The following is a 20,576-nucleotide window of genomic DNA, read 5'->3' as shown; positions in this document are numbered from 1 at the left end:
TTTCTGAGTAGTATTTGAGGAGGCTGACAGGTGGTGTGTGCATGCTTCATCTTATTCAACCAGGCGCTCTGCTCTTGGTTTACTGCTAAATCCTCCTTGAGCCCTTAGATTTCATAAAGGTTGTCGTGAGATTTTCTGGACATAGGAAATGTAGCCCATTTCTTGCCACCTCCTGAGCTACACCTTGACCTAATGTTTTTATGTGTGTCCTTGTGCTTACTCTACAACCTTTTTAGGGTTTGCTGAAGATGGCAGCATATAGGATGAGGACAAGAGGTGATGAGGTGTATCAGGGTTTATTGATTGTAGAACAGGCCCTTCTGGAGGGATATAAAGCACCGCCAAGTCCTTTGAGTTTTAAGCTGTTGCTTGTAGTACTCTGGTGAATGGTTTTGTTAAAGTAACTATTAGAGTTTAGGTCTAAGCATAGTTCAGTACTTAATCCTAGTTTGGGTCTTAGCTATTGTGTCTTCAGGATATTAAAGCTACTTTCATAATATATTTTATTTCAGCTGGAGTTTTTTACAACTTAGATGGAGCTTAGCTTCATTGAGAGTAAACCTCTTTATGCCGAGTTTTGTTAGTCCAGGTTAGTCGTATGGCCATGGTGACTGGCATGAAATTAAGCAGCTCTAAATATTAGTATGGTTTAGTCAAACTTTCATTTATGACTAAAGATTTCTCACTGCTGTTTCCTGTAGGGGAGTGGTTGAATAAAGTGTTATGAGCTGCATTTTTGCGTGCTTCATACATACCTGCTCCTTTTGATCTGGGTGACCTAGAGGGCATTTTCAGTGGGGTGGAGATGCCTGCATGTGTAATCCTACTAAGAGTGAATAAAAAGGTCAGTTTGTTTATCTGTTTACATACTAAAAGACATCTTGGTTGCTTCGATGTTTTGGCAATTATAAATAAAGCTAATAAAAACATCCATGTGCAGGTTTTTGTGTGGACACATAGTAATTTTTAAGAGTGTAAAATTGTCAAAAATTGATCAAAACTTGTAAGAGATATTGATCTACTATGTTTATTGTCCCAGGTAACACTTGTATTTTACAGCCTTCTTTACCTTTTTTGAACCAAAGTAGAGAATTTGGTGGGGGCATCACTGAAGCGTCATGACTAAGAACATGAGGGAAGTAGATTTTATTAATGAAGATGTTCATACTTCTCTGAAGCATCTTTTTCTTCATTCTCTGCTGAAGCATAAAATCATTCTTTGTGCTAGGAAGCCCCTTTCCCTTGAATTAAACCTCAACAGGGCCAAGAATCTGGATTAAATACTCAATTTGCCTGTCCTTCTTATAGCTTCCATAATAAGAACAGAAAAGCTAGAAACAGAAAGAGACTCAGTAGATACCCATTCCCACTCATTGGCTTTGTAAATATAGGAACGGAAACCCAGAAAGACAAAGTTGGCACATCTCAATGGGAACTCAGTTTCCCTGACCTGCTGCCTCTTCCTTTTGTAACATATATCTTGAAACAGCTTTTGTTTTAAAATTTCATTATTGCTTTCTTAATTTATAATGGTGTTGACCTTAATCTCTTTGCAATGAATGACTTCTTTCACATGACTCCTTGTGGTACAATTATACACAATTACTGGTAGTACAGCATACATTCCAGAGCTATTGTTAACTTCAAATGATGAGTAAGTACAGGATGACCTTTGCTGATCAAATATAGAAACAGAAGAGGTCCCCTAGATTGTGAATAAGGTACAAGCTGCTCAATATATTCATGTGTATCTATGTGTGTTCAGGCCTGCAAACTGTGCAAGCTGTGGGGGACACTGTGAGTTCACATCTTTGGTTCACTTCTGCAACTTTGCCTTAATTCTGAACTTTTCCATTTTCTTTCTTATTTTTCTTCCATTACATGATAAAAACTAAAATATAAATCTTCTGCAGAAGCTATATCACATAAAGCATATGCATCATTCTTGAAAATTTATGCAGTTTTTATCATTGAGAATGGTATGTTGAAAATAAACTTAGGAATAAACACTCTAGCTGAAGATTTCTTTGTATATAAACCAATTTTGTTGTCTGTGGTCACAACATGGACTCCTAACCTGGAGCAAATTCTCACAGTCATGTAGTTGATCATAAAGTAAATTTTAAAAGTGTGAAAAAATAAAATGCATCTAATGCTATAACTGAAAAAAAAAATCATAAATATATCTCCTAGTGTTTATATTACCATATTAATAGCTCTGTACACATGCTACTGAGTGTAACCATTAGGCGAACATTGAGCCTGCAACACTAAATGATGTTCACATTTGACAATCAAACTTTTGGTTGATTGGTATTGACTATCAAACAGTTTAACTCAGAAGATAAGTTTACTTTGGAAATTAAAAATTCTAATGTCTGGTAGGCATGTGGGAGTGTGCAGTGTGTATACTGGAAAATTGCCAGCATTCCACTATACGTTCTCAAAAACCGGCTATTTTGAAGAGTAGAAAAAATCATCCCTGCACCTTCAGGTAGTCAAGTGATCTTATTATACTGCATCTGATAAATCACTTGGTGCTATTGTGGGCACAAGTATATAAAAAAAAACTGGCACTCCTTCTACCTTCCCTTGCCAACACATAAATACACATAGAAACTCAATATTATCTTAGGATGAAGACCAACACATTTTCGCTGAGATTATTTATACTACTTATATGGCCAAAAAAAATTTTTTTGATAAATATCCTTGGTTATTTTTAGTGATCAACAGGCTCATTCTGTTCCTATAAAAATTCTCTCTTCATTGCTCTGATAGCTCTGGTGGGTTTCTCATGCATTGAATGGGGTAGTAACACTTTTTTCCGTTAGTGGAGTTCAATATAAAGTTATTGGATCTGGTCCCCTTTGCAGAAGGATCAGTTATCCAGTGACAAATGTACCCTTTTATAAGGCATTCTCCCTCAGAGTTTTCACCAAAGCTAGAGTTAGAGAGATGCTTTGAGTATCAGTTATTAATCCTTCTCTTTCTTTCTTCATCAGTAATTATGTATGTCTTTGTTTAATATTAATGAAGTTGTATAATTTCTTTCATTTTTTTTGAGACAAGGTTATCCAGGCTGGAGTGCAGTAGTGGCCCAACCCAGGCTCACTGCAACCTCCATCTCTCAGACTCAAGTCATCCTCCCACTTCAGCCTCTCGAATAGCTGGGACTACAGGCATGTACCACCATGCCTGGCTAATTTTTTTGTATTTTTGGTAGAGATGGGGTTTCACCATGTTGCCCAGGCTTGGCTCGAACTCCTAAATTTCAAGCGATCCACCCAAAAATGCTGGGATTACAGGCATGAACCACTGCACCAGGCCTGTAGGTGTATAATTTCTGCAAGAACCAGAAAATGATGCACTCAGCCTATTGGGTGGCTGTATACAAGACTATACTCTTTCAATCAATGAAATTATTGTTTAGGATTTTCAGAACTCTTGATCACTTCAATAAACTTGAAGATAAATATAATGTTAAAATAAGTTATAAAATTTTTATCCTTTTTCATTAATTCATTTGAGTATTGTCCACTTACTTTGGGATAATTAATGTTATAGGCACTAGAGATCAAATATAGATTTTTTTTTTTAAAGACATGGTCTCTGCCCTCAAGGAGCTGACAGTCTAATAAAACTCAGAGACCCCCATGGCTAGAAAATGAACTTGTCAGACTGCTTGGTTAGCTTTTTTAATTTGTGTTTTGGGGAATTATATTAATACTTTGAATATATCAGGGCTTAGTTAGAAGACAGCTTGGAGCAGGAAGCATAAAGAAGACTGAATTCAGTGCATTTATGTTATCATTTACCAAGGTCTAGCCCTAGCAATATTCTCACTACTGTCTTTGCCCTAAAGTTGGTCAGAAGAAATTAAAAGCCAGAGGATAGAAATATATACATATACATGCATAGAGTTGTACTCTGCTCAGGACACAAGTGTAAGAGGATATAATTCCATCTGTAAACTATTTTTTTTTTCAGAAAAGCAAGATAACATATTCATTAAAGGTCTTTGACACAAAAAATAAGTCCTTTGAGGAAAGTTTGATGGTCTCTAGTATTTTTATTCACTGTTGGAAAGCTATTATAGCAGTCCCAAACAGGTCCCAAAAGCGGGGGGAAACGGACTTCAGCATAACCATTGCTACAGCAGAGATGCACATGAATACCATTTGCAGTATACGGTCTTGCTCTGGGTCCTCTGGGACACAGTAGCCTAAAGAACCATGTCATGTTTCTTCTCTCTCTAACCCCATCCTTGCTCACCTCTTCCATGTGGCTATCTTCCTTAATGCAATCATGTAGGTAAAATGAACTGCTTTGTAGCTCCACATGTTGGTGTTTACAGTTCTTTATGAGCCAATAGAATAAGCATCTACGGACGCTACAATATCTCTACTTGGATGGACATTGATGATATTGAGAAAACAGTAAGTTACTGAGGGGAGGTCAATCATGTGTACATATATGTTGATGTCTTGGTGAAGTGAAATCATTAGACAAGAAGTGAGTAAACACCAAGACTCCTAATATGCTTCTAGCATTGGCAAGAAATGAAGGGGGGTGATGATAGTGACAGCAGTAGTGGCTAAGAAGAAGGGAAGAAGGAAAGATCAGCCAATGATTTTTAAAAGTCATGCAAGAATTGCACAGACAGCATATGTTTACTCAAGGGGGAATCATCGTTAGGTTTGGATTCCAGGCAAAAAAACAAAAAACAAAAAAAACAAACATTATCTTCCCTCTAAAAGACTGTGGAATAATCTCACCCACCTCCATCCTCTCCTCTCACACCATCTCAATGCAGAGATGCTGTTCTTGGGAACCTGGGGATCCTGCAACCCAGGCTTTCCAAATATTGGGCTTCAAGGAACACAGGACCTCTTGAAATTATAGTCAAAATATGTGTATCTATATGTGCATTTTCTACTGAAAAACTTTTCTACTGAGAAGTTATAGCTTTCATTAACTTCTCACAAGACACTCTGAGCCTCAAAGTTCAAAACTATTGCTACTGGTAAAACATTGCTTTCAGAGAACACAGATATAAAATAAAGGATCCAGTAGGGATCAGGAATAGTACAGTATTACCCAACCTGATATTTTCAGAGTATATTCTCACAGAAATCACTGGATAAAGAGATATTACTTAGAGAATGCCCTTTGCACAAAACATAAATAACTCCTTAAAGTCCATATTGAGTTCTCAAGCTAGAAGTAGTTACCTTAAAGCAGTGGCCATGAGATGAGCAATTTGGAACCTGACAATTAGATTAAAAGTTACCAGGTCACTGAGTTCCCTAGTGAATCTTCATTTTGTGTTTTTTTTGTATTGCTTTATTTTCTTTTCTTTTTTTCTTTTTTTTTTTTTTTGGTCTTGTTTTGTTTTGAGACAGAGTTTCACTCAGTTGCCCAGGCTGTAATGAAATGGTATGATCTTGGCTCACTGCAACCTCTGCCTCTTGGGTTCAAACGATTCTTCCACCTCAGCCTCTTGAATAGCTGGGATTACAGGCACCTGCCATCATGCCTGGCTAATTTTTGTATTTTTAGTAGAGATGGAGTTTCACCATGTTGGCCAGGCTGGTCTTGAACTCCTGACCTCAGGTGATCCACCTGCTTCAGCCTTCCAAAATGCTGGGAGCCACCACACCCGGCCATTTTTGTGTTTCAAGCTATCATTTGTTGGGCACCTACCATATGCCAGTAATTGAACTAGACACTATATGTACATTAATTTACACATTTTATTTCATGTATAACACAATGTTTAATAAGTTTGTCCCTGAGGCCTGCGTGTTTTTCCAGAGATCCTAAAAGCAAATCAATGGCAAGCATTTCCACAGCCCAAAGCAAGGTGCTGGGTCACTGATACAAGACATACTACAAAATAGTAAAAGAAAATCTTCTTTAGCCAATCACTCACCTTCAGCCTTTATAAGAGGGCTAAAAAGGCCAGTGATTTTTGGAGGGATCACTTTGAAGTGAGTTTCTCATGTGCCTTGACTTTCCCTGACTCACAACTGCCTGTCCCCATAGAGGAAGATGGTGGAGAACTTCACTCTCACTTGTATCAAATGACAAAGAGAGGCTTCAAGAACATTCTTTAGAGGATTTAGCATGTGTTCCCTAAGGCTGGGGAGATCCCTAAGGCTGAAGCTATTCTTGCTAGGAGAAATGTAAGGTAAGAGTCTGTCTGTGGCAGAAAGATCAAGGGGATGTGGTATAGAGAGCAAGCCACACTTCTATCCATGGGATGGGCCTTTGCCATGGGCCAACTGTGGGTTTATGGACGAAAGGTAGTCTAGGGTTTTTTGCACAGGGACTCTGCCTGAGAGGACTGTCTGGAGATATGCTAAATATCACAGAAGAAAGAATCCCCAGAAGCTCAAGTGTTGACTGGAGAGCCATAAATGCCCTGATGGAGGTGAGGCATGGCCTGCCACACCAGAAATGCCTTCTTACATCCTCATGTGGAATCTAAGAGTCTGCTTTGTACAACTGTTCTGTCTAATGGCTGCCAATGCTACTTGACAACTGTATCCATCAGGTAAGACCTGTTTCTCTCTTAACTATCTTATCTCTCTTCTAACTACCATGTTGGAATATACCAAAGCAGTATCACATAAGTAGGAAAAAAGGTAAGGCAAGGAAATAAAAGCCCACTTTATCCCCTTGTCATGTGTAGGCTTGAGCTGGTGCCAGAGAGAAGAGTAATTAGATAAGAGCTGAAGGTTTGTTACTGTTGTGGATAAACCTAGATTAGACTTTTAGATCATCTAAAAATAGTGTGACTATATATCCTGATTTGTGTAGGTCAAATTTGTGTTCACGTGATGCCCTTGTATAGATAATAAATAGCCATCCTTTTGCTTTCAACAGTGAGATGGTTTGGATGATAATTTATATAATCACCCAACCCAAGAGTGATTCTGAAGTTTATGGTGCATGGTTGGAAATTTCATCTACTGATGGGAGAAACAAGTGAATATTCCAGGTGCAAAGTGGAGATGTTAAGAAAGGCTTGTTTGCTTCTTGTACATAAAGTAAAAGGACACTGAATGAGAACAAAGAGGAAAATATGGTCATAGTGTATCATTAGAAAATATTTACAGTGAACTTTGTAATTGTCTTTCTAGATTGTAAATGCAATCATGCTCAAGAGATGGTTTTTATGTCTTGATCTTATCCTTAGGTAAATATTATTTTCTATGGTTACATAGAGATATCAAGATCTATTGGGAACTCTTGATCATTAAAATCAAGATTCTGGTGACCAAAATGGACCAAATCATGTAAGCAGACTGTGATACACAGTTTTTATCTACAGGATTTATTCCTATCCAGATGCATTTTTCATTACATAAGAAGACAAGAAAACCTAGAAAAAAACCCAAAAAATAAATTTTTGGTCAGACAAATTATGCTTAGAAAATATTCTGTCATTTCAACTAAAAATATCTTGGTTTGTATGTATGGCTATTTCCCTGCAAATGACATTAAAAAATCTCATGGGAAATATATAAATATTTGAGTTGTATAGGGCATAGTAAAAGTACAATTTATCATAGAAACCACTCACTTCTGTCAAAATAGTCTAAGGAAACAGGTGTAGAATAGATTATATTCCATTTAAAACATTGCTTGCTTTATTGTTTTAAAATAGGCTTCTGTGAAACTGCACCCGCTGGGAAAAAATGAAATCAGAATGAATCATACATCCAAAGGTCATTAATCTAAAAATATAGGTCTTGTAAAATGAATAAACATATTCTGTTTTGTGAAAGCACAAGTGAGAGGATTTTAGGATCCTTCCAAATCATTTAAGTCTCCCAGGTTGTTAATTAATTTATCAGTAACAGAGAAGGCAGCCACAGCAGTGCCTGTCCTCCTGGGGAAGCAGAGCAGATAAAAGGTGATCCTGCTGAGGAAGGATAGAGATCAAGGGCTTTGAAATCTCCCCAGGAGAGAGAGAGAAGCATATGTGCAAAACACACAGGAAAGCTGAGCCCTAACTCTTGATTGCTTACATTGAAAGGGGACTTAGCAAGTCCTCAGGAAATACTGCCTATGACAGTGAGAAGCATGCAATGCTTCCAGCTCAGAAAAGAAAATTGACCAATGAAAACAGAACTGGTATTTGTTGTCATCAAAACATTAAGCAAGATTCTGAAAAGAAATGAAAAACAGATATTTCTCATGTAGAGATTTCCACAGTTTTTATGGAGAGGGAGAATAACATTAAGAATACCAGGGGTCGGCCAGTTGGGGTGGCTCACGCTTGTAATCCCAGCACTTTGGGAGGCCGAGACTGGTGGATCACGAGGTCAAGAGATTGAGACCATGCTGGCCAACATAATGATACCCAGTCTCTACTAAAATACAAAAATTAGCTGGGCATGGTGGCATGCGCCTGTGCTCCCAACTACTCAGGAGGCTGAGGCAGGAGAATTGCTTGAACCTGGGAGGTGGAGATTGCACTGAACTGAGATCGCACCACTGCACTCCAGCCTGACGCCTGGCGACAGAACAAGACTCTGTCTCAAAAAAAAAAAAAGAAAAAGAAAGAATACCAGGGGTCTACCTTTGTTGCTGGAGAGTGTATTTTTCTTTCTAAATTTTTTAAACTGAGCCCTTAATCAGCAGACAACTTTCTCTGATAAGTATTAGAAGGTATATAAGATGTATATTATAGAGTTTTGGATAGCTTGATGTAAATAGCTGCCTGGCCTCACTGAGACATATATTTTTTTATAGTGGTGCATTAGTGTGAGAAAAGAAAGAAAAAAGGGTTTTAATTGTGTTTTGATAATTCTGCTTATTGGTAAGTAGACATATTTACGGTGGAGTAATCAATGGTCGGGGCAGTGAGACCTGTACATCCTGGAGACAGGCTATTTCAGGAGACGCTGTCATTAGAGAATTAAAAACAATAATAAAACTAATAAAAGCCAGGGAGACTTTTATTACCACTACCTGCTGGTAATTGTAAACATTAACAGTAATAAAATACTCTTCCCAGCCAGACTGAAACCCTCCCTTCACTGACTTCTTCACACCAGGGGCTGGGTGTACCTGTTTGTGTGTGGGGGTGTGTGCATATTTATATACATGAAAATCTGCAGGCACACTCACCTATTATGGACCACGTGGAGATCTCCTTTTGTTATGAAGGAGATTATTCACTTGTAAATTGGTAGAATGACCGTCTAAAGTTCAAATATAACCTGGTCCAGGATGCTACACCAGCTTGCCACAAAGGCTTATTATGTCATTGAAAAGATAACTAATTTTTAATGATTTGTTTTAAAGAAAGTCTCTTTATATTGTTCATCTCTTAACCATAAGCTAAATCTCCATTTAGTATTTGAAATTGTTGAGAATCATAGATGTGAACTAATTTTCCCAACGTTATAGATTTAGTAAATGGTAAGGAAGGGAATTGAATTCAAGTCATCTGAATTTAATACTTTACTATGTTTCTAATAAAATATTTTATTTCAGCAAAGTGTTTTGTTTTCCCAAACTCAGTAAATTATTTATTTTTATTTAAATCTTACTAACTCTTAAGTTAATAAAGGTAGATGTTTAAAATTCACCTAGATTTTTTTGACTTACATTGAATGAAAGAAAAAACTATTTTAAAATTAATTTTATTTAAATTCTTTTTAAAAACAATTTCTTCTAAAAAAACACACATGTACAGAACATGTAGTTTTGTTACACAGGTTAATGTGTGCCATGGTGGTTTGCTGTGTTTATTGATTCATCCACATTAATAGGAAGAATCAATATTGTGAAAATGACCATGCTGTCCAAAGCAATTTACAGATTCAATCCTATTCCCACCAAGCTACCCTTGGCATTCTTCACAGAATTAGAAAAAAGTATTTTAAATCTCATATGGAATCAAAGAAGGCCCCGTATAGCTAAAACAATCCTAAGCAGAAAGAACAAAGTTGTGGCATCATTGCTACCTTACTTCAAACTATACTGCAAGGCTACAGTAACCAAAACAGAATGGTACTGGTACCAAAACAGACATATAAAAAAACAGAGCACAACGGAGATCTCAGACATAACACTACACATCTACAACCATCTGATCTTTGACAAACCTGACAAAAGCAAGCAATGAAGAAAGAATCTCCTATTCAGTACATGGTGCTGGAAAAACTAGCTAGCCATATACAGAAAACTGAAACTGGACCCCTTTTTTTATACCTTATATAAAAATTAATTCAAGATGGATTAAAGATTTAAATGTAAAACCCAAAACCATAAATACTCTAGAATAAAACTTAGGCAATACTATTCAGGACATGGGCATGGGTAAAGACTTCATGACAAAAATGCCAAACCAATTGCAGCAAAAGCTAAAATTGGCAAATGGGATCTAATTAAACTAAAGAGCTTCTACATAGCAAATTTTATTTGAATTCTAGTCCAAATTTTTTTGTACATACATGAGGACTATCAAATTGCAGTTGCCCAAAATAACTTGCGATTTGTCTCATTTGTTTATGCAGACATAAAAATAAAATATTCATGATCACAAGTGTCTACACACTTGCATGTATTTATATGTGTAAATTTTTGCTGCCTATGATAGAATTAGTCAATAGCACATGTGCTCTCAGTGGTTAATTTCTATAAAACTGGTAAAAAGTAAAGCTCAAGAACCTTCATTTTCTCAGAGACTATCAGAGCATAATTTCTAAAATATCTAATTGACAAATAAAAATATCTAAAATGTTTAGTAATGGAGAAAATTTGTCTTTAATATTGAATTCTTTTTTTGCTACAAAAATGGCTCTAATTAAATTAGTTTTAGAATCAACATGGAGATAATTTTAAAAGTACTGGTAGAAATATTATCTTACATGGTAGCCCCGATAAATGCATTTCATTGCACTCAGTGGAATACAATTGATTGCTATACAGTTAATGGAGAAAATTGACACATTAACCTATGTCTATTTATCATTTTGTTCAGTGCTTGTGCAGGGTGCTGTGGGAACACAAGTGACGGCCACCTATATCCAATTGGGTGTTGTAGAATGTAGCTTGAAGTAGATTATGAAAGTGAGGGATTTAGCTAAAAGAAGAAAGGGGAAGTAGAGAAAATCGTGACTCAAGTAGAGGGAAGCATCCCAGGGGATGCCAGGAAGGTACAATGGAGCATCACAAGGCTAAGGAAAGCAAGCTGGTTATACCTAAATCATAGTTTGCATGGATCAGTGTGGAGGAGTTGATGCTAGATGATAGATGTTAGATGATGTCATGGAGTATGGCAAGGCTAAGGAGAAAGCAAGCTGGTTTTATATAAAACATGGTTGCATGGATCAGTGTTGGAGGAGTTGATGCTAGATGATAGAGAGTAGACAGATGTAGTGTGTTAACAAAAGAAATTTGAATTTATGTTGCATCTATGGGAAAATAAGGCAGAGGCTGAGAGTACACAACCAAAATCTTTTTTCTTCTTGGTTCATAGCTTGAGTGTATTGCAGCCTGACTCAGAACCGGATGTAGCCATATGACTGAGTTCTAGTAATGAAAAGTAGCTGTGATAGGTGCCTCTCCTATTGGCAATATTCTGAATAAGCTTGACTGTCATGTGTTGAAGATGTCAGAGCCTCTATCAGCCTGATTGCTGCCAGCATAATACTTGGTATAAAAGATGACATGACCCATGCTTGGGTCACGACAGCTGGGTCTAATTGTTAAAATAGTTTGGACAATCCTAAATTGGGAATAAATTAAATAATTGTAATCTGGATTGTATTATAATCCAATTTATATTTGGGAGCAATATCTTTGACAGGAAGGATAAGTATGGAAGGAGTCATTTAGGAGGCTACTGTACATAATCCAGATTTGAGATGGTGAGGACTTGGACCAAGGAGGATGGTTAGAGAGTTATATCTAGCCCCTCCTTCCTGCCTCCCTCCCTTCTTCCCTTCCTTCCTTCTTTCTTTCCTTCCTTCCTTCCTTCTTTCCTTCCTTCCTTCATTTTTTTCCTTTACTTCTTTTTTTTTTTTTTTTTTTTTTTTTTTGAGACGGAGTTTCACTCTTGTTACCCAGGCTGGAGTGCAATGGCGCAATCTCGGCTCACCACAACCTCCACCTCCTGGGTTCAGGCAATTCTCCTGCCTCAGCCTCCTGGGTAGCTGGAATTACAGGCACGTGCCACCATGCCCAGCTAATTTTTTTGTATTTTTAGTAGAGACGGAGTTTCACCATGTTGACCAGGATGGTCTCGATCTCTCGACCTCGTGATCCACCCGCCTCGGCCTCCCAAAGTGCTGGGATTACAGGCTTGAGCCACCGCTCCCGGCCCTTTACTTCTTTTTAAATCTGAGGTGAGGTTGTAGACATAGGCCAAGTAAAAAGGCAATGGCAATTGGGGTAAGTGGGAAATTCACAAACCCAAGACCTTTAGTAAGTAAGAAGAAATTTAGAATGACTTACAAGCCTCTGGCTTCAGTAATTGGCTAGATACTGCGTAGCGAATTTAGAGGAAAAGCATTGTTAAGCGGAACAGTAAAAATGTTCAATATTAAGCATGTTGCCCTTGATTTGGCTGTAAGTCACTGAGGAACCAAGGAGGATGTCTGAAAGATAATTCTATTTGGAGTTCAAACAGGAGGTCTGGGATATTGGCAATTTTGCACGGTCGTCCTTGTATGAAGCAATAAAGCTAGGTGATGAGATGGTACAGGTCCTCAGACTGGTGACGGGAAATAAAAGTTTAAAGATAAACAGAATAAAAAGAGATAACATCAGAGAGTGAGAAGAAGCGAACAGGGAGACTAGAAGGAGAGCAAAATAGCATGGTAGTAATCACCAAAGCTGAAGAGAGAAGTTTAAGATCCAAAATTCCGCAGAGAAATTAAGATAAGGACTAAGAATAATGCATTCGGTAATACATCAAGGGGGTTATGGGTGACTTTATAAAGGGCAATTGGAAAGAAATGCTGGTGACAAAGGCTGATTGCAATGTATTGAGCAATAAATGGATGGAAATGGAAGCCAAAAGTACAGATACTCCTTTTAAGCAGCTAATGATTGGGCAATAAGTGCAGAGGAATAACACATTGAGAAAAGATGGAGTTTTTTTTGTTGTTGTTGTTTTTTTTGTTTGTTTTTTTTTGCTTTGGATTGAGAGCCCGTTATCATGATAGTGCTATAAAAATAAAAGAAAATTTTAAAGATATGGAAGGAGAGATGACACATGATGGAGTGAATCCCTAAACTCATGGGAGAAGAAAGGCAATAGGTTAAACTTGGGCGGGTAGTGCTGCCTCTTCCTCTTCTGAGAGAGAAGAAAGTGCGAACTGTAAATTTATTCAGATTATGAAGCAAGACCCCCTTTGATGGCTTCTCTTTTCTGTGACATAGAAAATGCAATCATTTGCCACGAGGGGGAAGGCGATGTGGTATTAGATTTTGACCTTAAGGAAGACGTTTGGAGAAATCCCCTGAGAGTAGTGGGAAAGCACACTGACTAGGACCTAAACGAGATTGCTAGGTCACATCAAGGACCCAGGTGGAGTTGGATACCAAGCCTTTGCTGGGGTACCTACCTGACTCCTCTCCCGTGTGATTTTTTTCTACCCTTGGTAGGATAGTTGGGATCCATTGGCAGAACAGTCATCTGATTGCTCCAATCCAGGATTGAGGCTCATAGAGCTTTGTAGATGAATGAATAATGTAGCAAAATACATAAGTAATGATGAGTGAGATCACTGCTAAAATGTCATGTGTGAATGTAACTAATAACTGTGGCCTGTAAGTTACATTAGACTGTGTTATATGCAGTGTGGAAATAATGCATTAGCATATAGTATGAAAATTTAGGGTCAAAGAAGCAAAAAAGAAAAGCCTGCCTTAATGATTGACTTTCAGTGTGTGAAACTTGACTTAAAATATAAAGGTGTTTCCAATGTATTTTGCTACACTCTTTCCAGTGTCTTTAAGAGCTGTCCTGGACAACGGTTTATCTGCTTAGCAGATCTTCTAGAAGACAGCAGTTAATTCCATCCTGACATGCTGGTTTGCCTTCTTATGAAAACAGCCTAACATCTTGAACTTGAAATTGTGATAACATATTCTCACTTTTCACATGTTATGGGTTTTCTTTGGCTCCACTTTCCTCTCAGGAGGGGACAAAGCACCAGAGGGAATACACACATATATTTGAAAATTTTTCTCTTGGCTTTCTTAATTAACCTACTGCTTGTGATGCAAAATCATTGTATATAATTTAAAATTGTTGAAGTGCAAATCCTCAAAATCATAAGGAACACGATGCTAAATGTAAACTGGGAAAGTACTATCAGAGAAATATTCTATTTTGTTCTCTTAGCAATAACAGAAAGTGACATCTCTTTGCCACTAGCTGACTTTTGTGTGTTGCTTTTCTTGCCAATAGCCACAGGGCTGTATGTTGATCCTGATGGATTGAGACACATATTGGTAATTATGTTGACATGAATTCTCTTGACCCCCCTCTTCATGGACAGGGTGTAGGGTGGGATTTTTTTTTAGTTTTAGCTATGTGCCAAACTAAATATTACATACTTACTTAGTGATTTATGTGAGAGTCTTTTCACATTTGTGTTGTGGTGGCTTAGTGTTTTTTTGGCTGAAAAGTATATTTATGAACACATATCTGCATATGTGTAGGTGGGTATGTATGCTTCGGGGCTAACATCCTAACGTTAACAAATTACTACAATTGATAAAAATAATTGAGTTGTTACTGAGCATTTCTGTGGCAGTTGCTATGCTCTATAAATTATATATGATAGAATTCCAACCTCAAAATAAGCCTGATAATTCAACTTTATTGATGCAGAAGCTAAGACTCAGAGCTATTGTAACTTGTCAAGGACATATACCATTAGGTAGATGAGCCAGAGATGACCCTAAAGCCAAGATTTCAAACACATACTCAATAACTATTTTTAATTTTTTCTTAAAAAAGCTTGTAAGAGTGAATGCAGTTAATCAAGCAAAGGGAATATGTTTCCACTTTCAAACAGTATATATTTGAATTTCATAATTTATGGCATCAAATGGCAAAGCTTTGTTAACACTTGTCTGTACTAATTCATTTCATTAACTGTTCCTTAGGAGAAATAGCTGTAATTGTAGGTATGCTTAAAGCTATATTCTTTGTTTTCCCATTGTTTTATAGATTATTTGATATTTAGTTTACATGTGCCATTTATATTTGCTTTTTATGTACATGAACAGAGATAAGGAAATTGTAGATGGGAATCAAAAGTCAATAAGAGTTAAATATTATCTAATCAATTTAACTATTGTGTTGGTTATTGTATGGAATTCTAAGATTTTCAAGAAACAGTTACTTTCTAAAAGAAAAGCTAGTAAGGAATAATACTTATTATGTGAGGCTAATCAATGGAATATTTCACAGTGAACTCTGATTTATAATGCTATGGCTGTTTTAGATGTGGAAATAAAAAAAGTAAGGGAATAGGATCTCTACCTTCGGAATGGAAAGAATGAGATATGACTGTCACAATCAATGTTCCGCTAAAAAGGGAGGAAACCACTTTGTTATACTGGCACTAAGCTAAGCGCTTCTGGTTTTGCTGTTGAATTTAATATTCTCAAAACTCTGTGAAGAAGGTATTATTGTACCCATTTTAGGTGAGGAAATTGAAATTTAGAGATTATAGTCAAGATCGTACGGTAGTAGCAGAATTTGACTCTAAAGTCTGTGCTCTTGACCTTATGTTATGCCATCTTCCTAGGATTATATGAAAGAAGCATTTCTTGATAAGAATTGGTTATTGTGTCTTCAGCCCTCTTGTAAGTATTCTAGTTTGCTTAGCAGTCACCTCTGCCTGCCACACTAAAGATGCATAAAGACTCTTGCATTGATTTTTATCAGCTGATGCATTTGCCTTCTGTATCCCCTGATTCTAGATTTGCAAAGCGGTCTTTGGATGATAACTTCATTTTCACGATATATGTTTCTTATTAGGTGAAGAATACATAAATCATTTATACAAGTGAAATTTAGGATTGTCTTTATGCAACAGTGTTTTATACATTGGGTAATGTATGTGAGCTTTTCTTTGCCTTATCACCCCCATATTGCATGACAATGTTTTTTTCCCTGAAAAGGTAAGAACCAGCTTCTGAACCACAGTGATCATCATGAAGTCAAAACCCTGTGAAGGTTGGCCTGCACCAGACCGCCACTTTTAACTTCTCTTCTTAATACATCGCACAATAATTTTGAAAAGAAGCCTGAGAGTCATTCACGGTTGTTAGTTGAAAAAACAAATCATAGATGTGTGAGAAAGAAAGAATACAGAGAATTATACTTGGAGTCAGAAAAGCAAGAACCAAAATTTACAAGCCTTATTTAGATTCAATTATTTTAATCATCTGTTCTCCAAATTGGAATTTCCCACGACACTGTGAGAAGTTCTTTGCTGATAACATGCCTAAAAATGTTATTATGGGAACCAAGCACCCCTTAAAACTGATAATTTAATTTCTGAAGTCGGCAAATTCCATAGAAAACATTACACACTTGCTTGTCAAGTTTATTTGCTGGAAAAATAAACTCTCCAAAGAAAATAAAATTCAAGATGACATCGAAGAGAATTTTTCTTAAATGAGGTTAATGATGTTTGATATGGATTTACTTTACATTCTCCAATTATAAATGAATTATAAATGATTTGCACCTACTCCTCCCTCCACCTCCAATACTGGAAAGAAAACAGTAAAGAAAAATAATTGAGTTACATATGCTGGGCCATTTTTATTTCAGTTGATCGAATAGATAGCATGTTAGATGGAGATAACATAATAAGAATTACAATAAATAATTAGAATTATCATCTCTAAACAGACAAAATGTTAACCCTAATCCTCATTTTCCCCCCACACAATTAAAACTGAATTAAATTTCTTGGCAGGGGTAGGTAATGCTAGATAGTGGTGAAGAGACCATAAGCTTCCTTATTTAATAACTCTATCACCTTAACTGAGTTTCTTTCAACATCTCTAGGTCTCAGTTTTCTTACCTATTAGTAGCTAAGGCTGTTGTGATTTTCCTATAAATTAGTACTTGTAATGTGTTTAGATTAGCGCTTGGCTGTAGGGGACTGCTAAAATATTTTTTTAACCTTCTGTCCCCTTCTAAATTCATGGCTGAGGCCGCTATAACAAAAAGTTAACAAGAGAAAGTCACACAAACCTATTTAATGTATATTTTATGTTACAGAGAAATTTCCTAAGAAAGTAAAGACCTGAAGAAACACTTAAACAGAAGTTGATTTTTTTTTTAGTAGGTTTGATGTAAAATGGAGAGTCACAGAGAAATATGATAGGTCAAAGAGGGTATGAACTAAATGTAACAAACTGGGAGTCAGTGAGCAAGGCAGGTTTATTCAGATTCCTCTCTGCATCCCCTTATCTTTTCAGAAAAGGATATTTTTTTCCTCCTCGTATAAGAAGGACACCTCTCACATGAGGGTCTTCTGACTCGCTTCAGGGAAAAGTCAGAAAATTCTTCTTAAATTTCATGACCTGCTTCAGGAGAGAAGGGCAGGGAAAGGTCAGAGAGACCTTCTTGCTTCTGCCATCTTTTTCAAATTCCTTTAGCTTAAAACATTCAGTATGCCAAGGTGCTATCTCTGGGAGTGCCCTGAACTCTATCAGTACATAGAAAATGTTCCACTAAATGTGAGATCTATGGCTCATGGCTTTCTTTCGTTGAGAACTCTACAGAATTTGTCTTTGATTTCCACTTCTCAGCACCGCTTTGCAAGAATTCATCGTGACAATGTCTTTGCAATGGCACTGTGGCTCAGTTGTGTTCATGACTGACTCCACCTCAGCACTCTCCTCTACCCCCATCATCCTCCATTTCCATATTAAGATTCCGTATCGCCCTTTCAAACACCACTTCAAAGGTGCCGTTCTGTGAAGTGTTCCCTATTTCCCTCACTTGCTTCTTTAAAGGTTGTGTGAGTTTCCTATGGCTACTGCAATAAGTTCATATACATTTGATGGCTTAAACAACAGAAATTCATCCTTTCATGTTTCTAGAGGCCAGAAATTAAGCTATGGGCTGGTCTGCACACCTTCTGGAGGCTGCAGTGGAGAAAACTTTGCTTGCTTTTTTCAACTTCTATTGGCTCCTGGCATTCCTTGCCTTACCCCAGTAGCATTACCCCAGTCTTCAAGACCAGAATCTTGAAATCTCTCTGCCGGTCTTCACATCACCTTCTCCTCTACCAACATAATCTCCTTCTACTTTTTTCTTTTCTTTTTTTTTTTTTTTTTTTTTTTTTTTTTTTTTTTTTTTTTGAGACGGAGTTTCGCTCTTGTTACCCAGGCTGGAGTCCAATGGCACGATCTCGGCTCACCGCAACCTCCGCCTCCTGGGTTCAGGCAATTCTCCTGTCTCAGCCTCCTGAGTAGCTGGGATTACAGGCACACACCACCATGCCCAGCTACTTTTTTGTATTTTTAGTAGAGACGGGGTTTCACCATGTTGACCAGGTTGGTCTCGATCTCTTGACCTTGTGATCTACCCGCCTCGGCCTCCCAAAGTGCTGGGATTACAGGCTTGAGCCACCGCGCCCGGCCCTCCTTCTACTTTTTTCTTATAACAGTTGTGATTGGATTGAGAACTCACTTATTCCAAGAAATTCTCCCCAATTTAATTCAATCACATCTGCAAAGCCCCCTTTCCCTTATAAGGCACAATTTCCAGAATCCAGAGATTAGTGACTGCTATCTTTGGATGGCCATTATTCAGATTATTTTATAAGGGTTTCCTACTTTGAATCTACAATTTTTGTTGATATTTTTCTAATGGCACTAACCTCATTTTAAAAAAATTATACATGTCACATTTGTTCTCACTTATTAGACTGTGGGTTGACTAAAGAGAAAAAGGTGTGTCTTTTTCTGTGTCTGTTTTTTTTTTTTTTTTTTTTTTTATCCTCTGTAGTAACAAATTCAGAGACTTGCACATAGGTAACCCTCTATCAACATTTGCTAAATTAAATTCAATAAATTTTACAAATGTTACTCATGGTGACTAGCAGTATTGAAAATGTCAAGATTTCTCATCTGTCAATGTATACAAATGCTGGGCTTCTGCCATATTCAGGTGCTAAGCTTTGGGGGTTTCCAATATAAGATAAGGTTTTGTTTTTTATTTTGTTTTGAGACGAAGTTTCTCTCTTGTCTCCTGGGCTGCAGTGCAATAGCGCGATCTCAGCTCACTGCAACCTCTGCCCCCTTGGGTTCAAGCCATTCTCCTGCCCAGCCTCCCCAGTAGCTGAGATTACAGGTGCCCGCCACCATACCTGGCTAATTTTTGTATTTTTAGTAGAGACAGGATTTCACCATGTTGGCTAGGCTGATCTTGAACTCCTGACCTCAGATGATCCACCCGTCTCGGCCTCCCAAAGTGCTGGGATTGCAGGCGTGAGCCACTGCACCCCACCAAGATAAGGTTCTTATATGCAGAGAGCTCACAGCCTAGCTGAGGAGAAGGAGATATTTTAAAACTATTTTAAAATGTGAGAATGCTAAACATACAACGGGAAAACTCAAGAAAAGTGCTCCCTTGGGAGAAATAGTATTTCCAAGCACAGTTGCGCCTAAAATTATAGAAGTTATATCTAGTTTGTATGTTTCTAGTCAGTAACTACTAAAATCTTAATTAATAGACTTTGAATGCAATTAATCTGAAATGTACATGATATATAATAATCTTTAAAATTTTAGTGATAAAGATTCTAGCTCTTTGAGATATTATACTGAATAAAGGCCTCTACGCTTTTCTTTCTTAAAAATATATACTTTTGTATATTTTCTTGTTCTTTTCTGAGATGATAGGCATTTTTTGTCTTGGTGGTTTGATTTATTTCTACCTACTCTCACTTTAAAACAATTATTATGCCCTTGAAGGAGAGGAGGCCTATCTTACAGTTTCTTCTCTGCCTTCTGCAGCCATCCTCTAGTGCAGATCTAAGTGGTATGAAACTGCTTTCATCTCTCTTATCATGACCTTCTGATAATAGTTCCTCGCATATGGAGATATAGCAGCACTTCTCTCATGATAAACACTTTAGAATTCTGTACTCCTAGAGTCTGAAGGGCATTAAAGTTCAGCTTAGGCCACTTTCGTTACGGGAATTACAGTCTGGTTATTTTTATATGTTCACATATGATACTTTTGTCTCCCAATAACTTATTTCTAAGTGTATACATAAAAAGGATAGCTTTTTAATCTGTGGCTTTTGAACTTACTAGAATCACTGCATCTTGATTTTTGCTAGATTTTACAATACTTATCTTAAAGAGGTCTTTTATTCTTGTCTCTCAGTGACTTAAACTTCTCGCATGAATCTAGATAATTATAAAATCAATGAACCTATTTTCTTTTGAATATTTTTGAACATTCATGAGGATACTTGAGATGGATAATAAAATCTTTTATCATCTCATCCTTGAAAATAACTTATATTTTTGAACAGTGACTCACTGCTACACAA

The sequence above is a fragment of the Saimiri boliviensis genome, chromosome 3 (assembly GCF_048565385.1).
Source record: "Saimiri boliviensis isolate mSaiBol1 chromosome 3, mSaiBol1.pri, whole genome shotgun sequence".
NCBI lineage: Eukaryota > Metazoa > Chordata > Mammalia > Primates > Cebidae > Saimiri > Saimiri boliviensis.
This window is presented reverse-complemented; position numbering follows the sequence as displayed.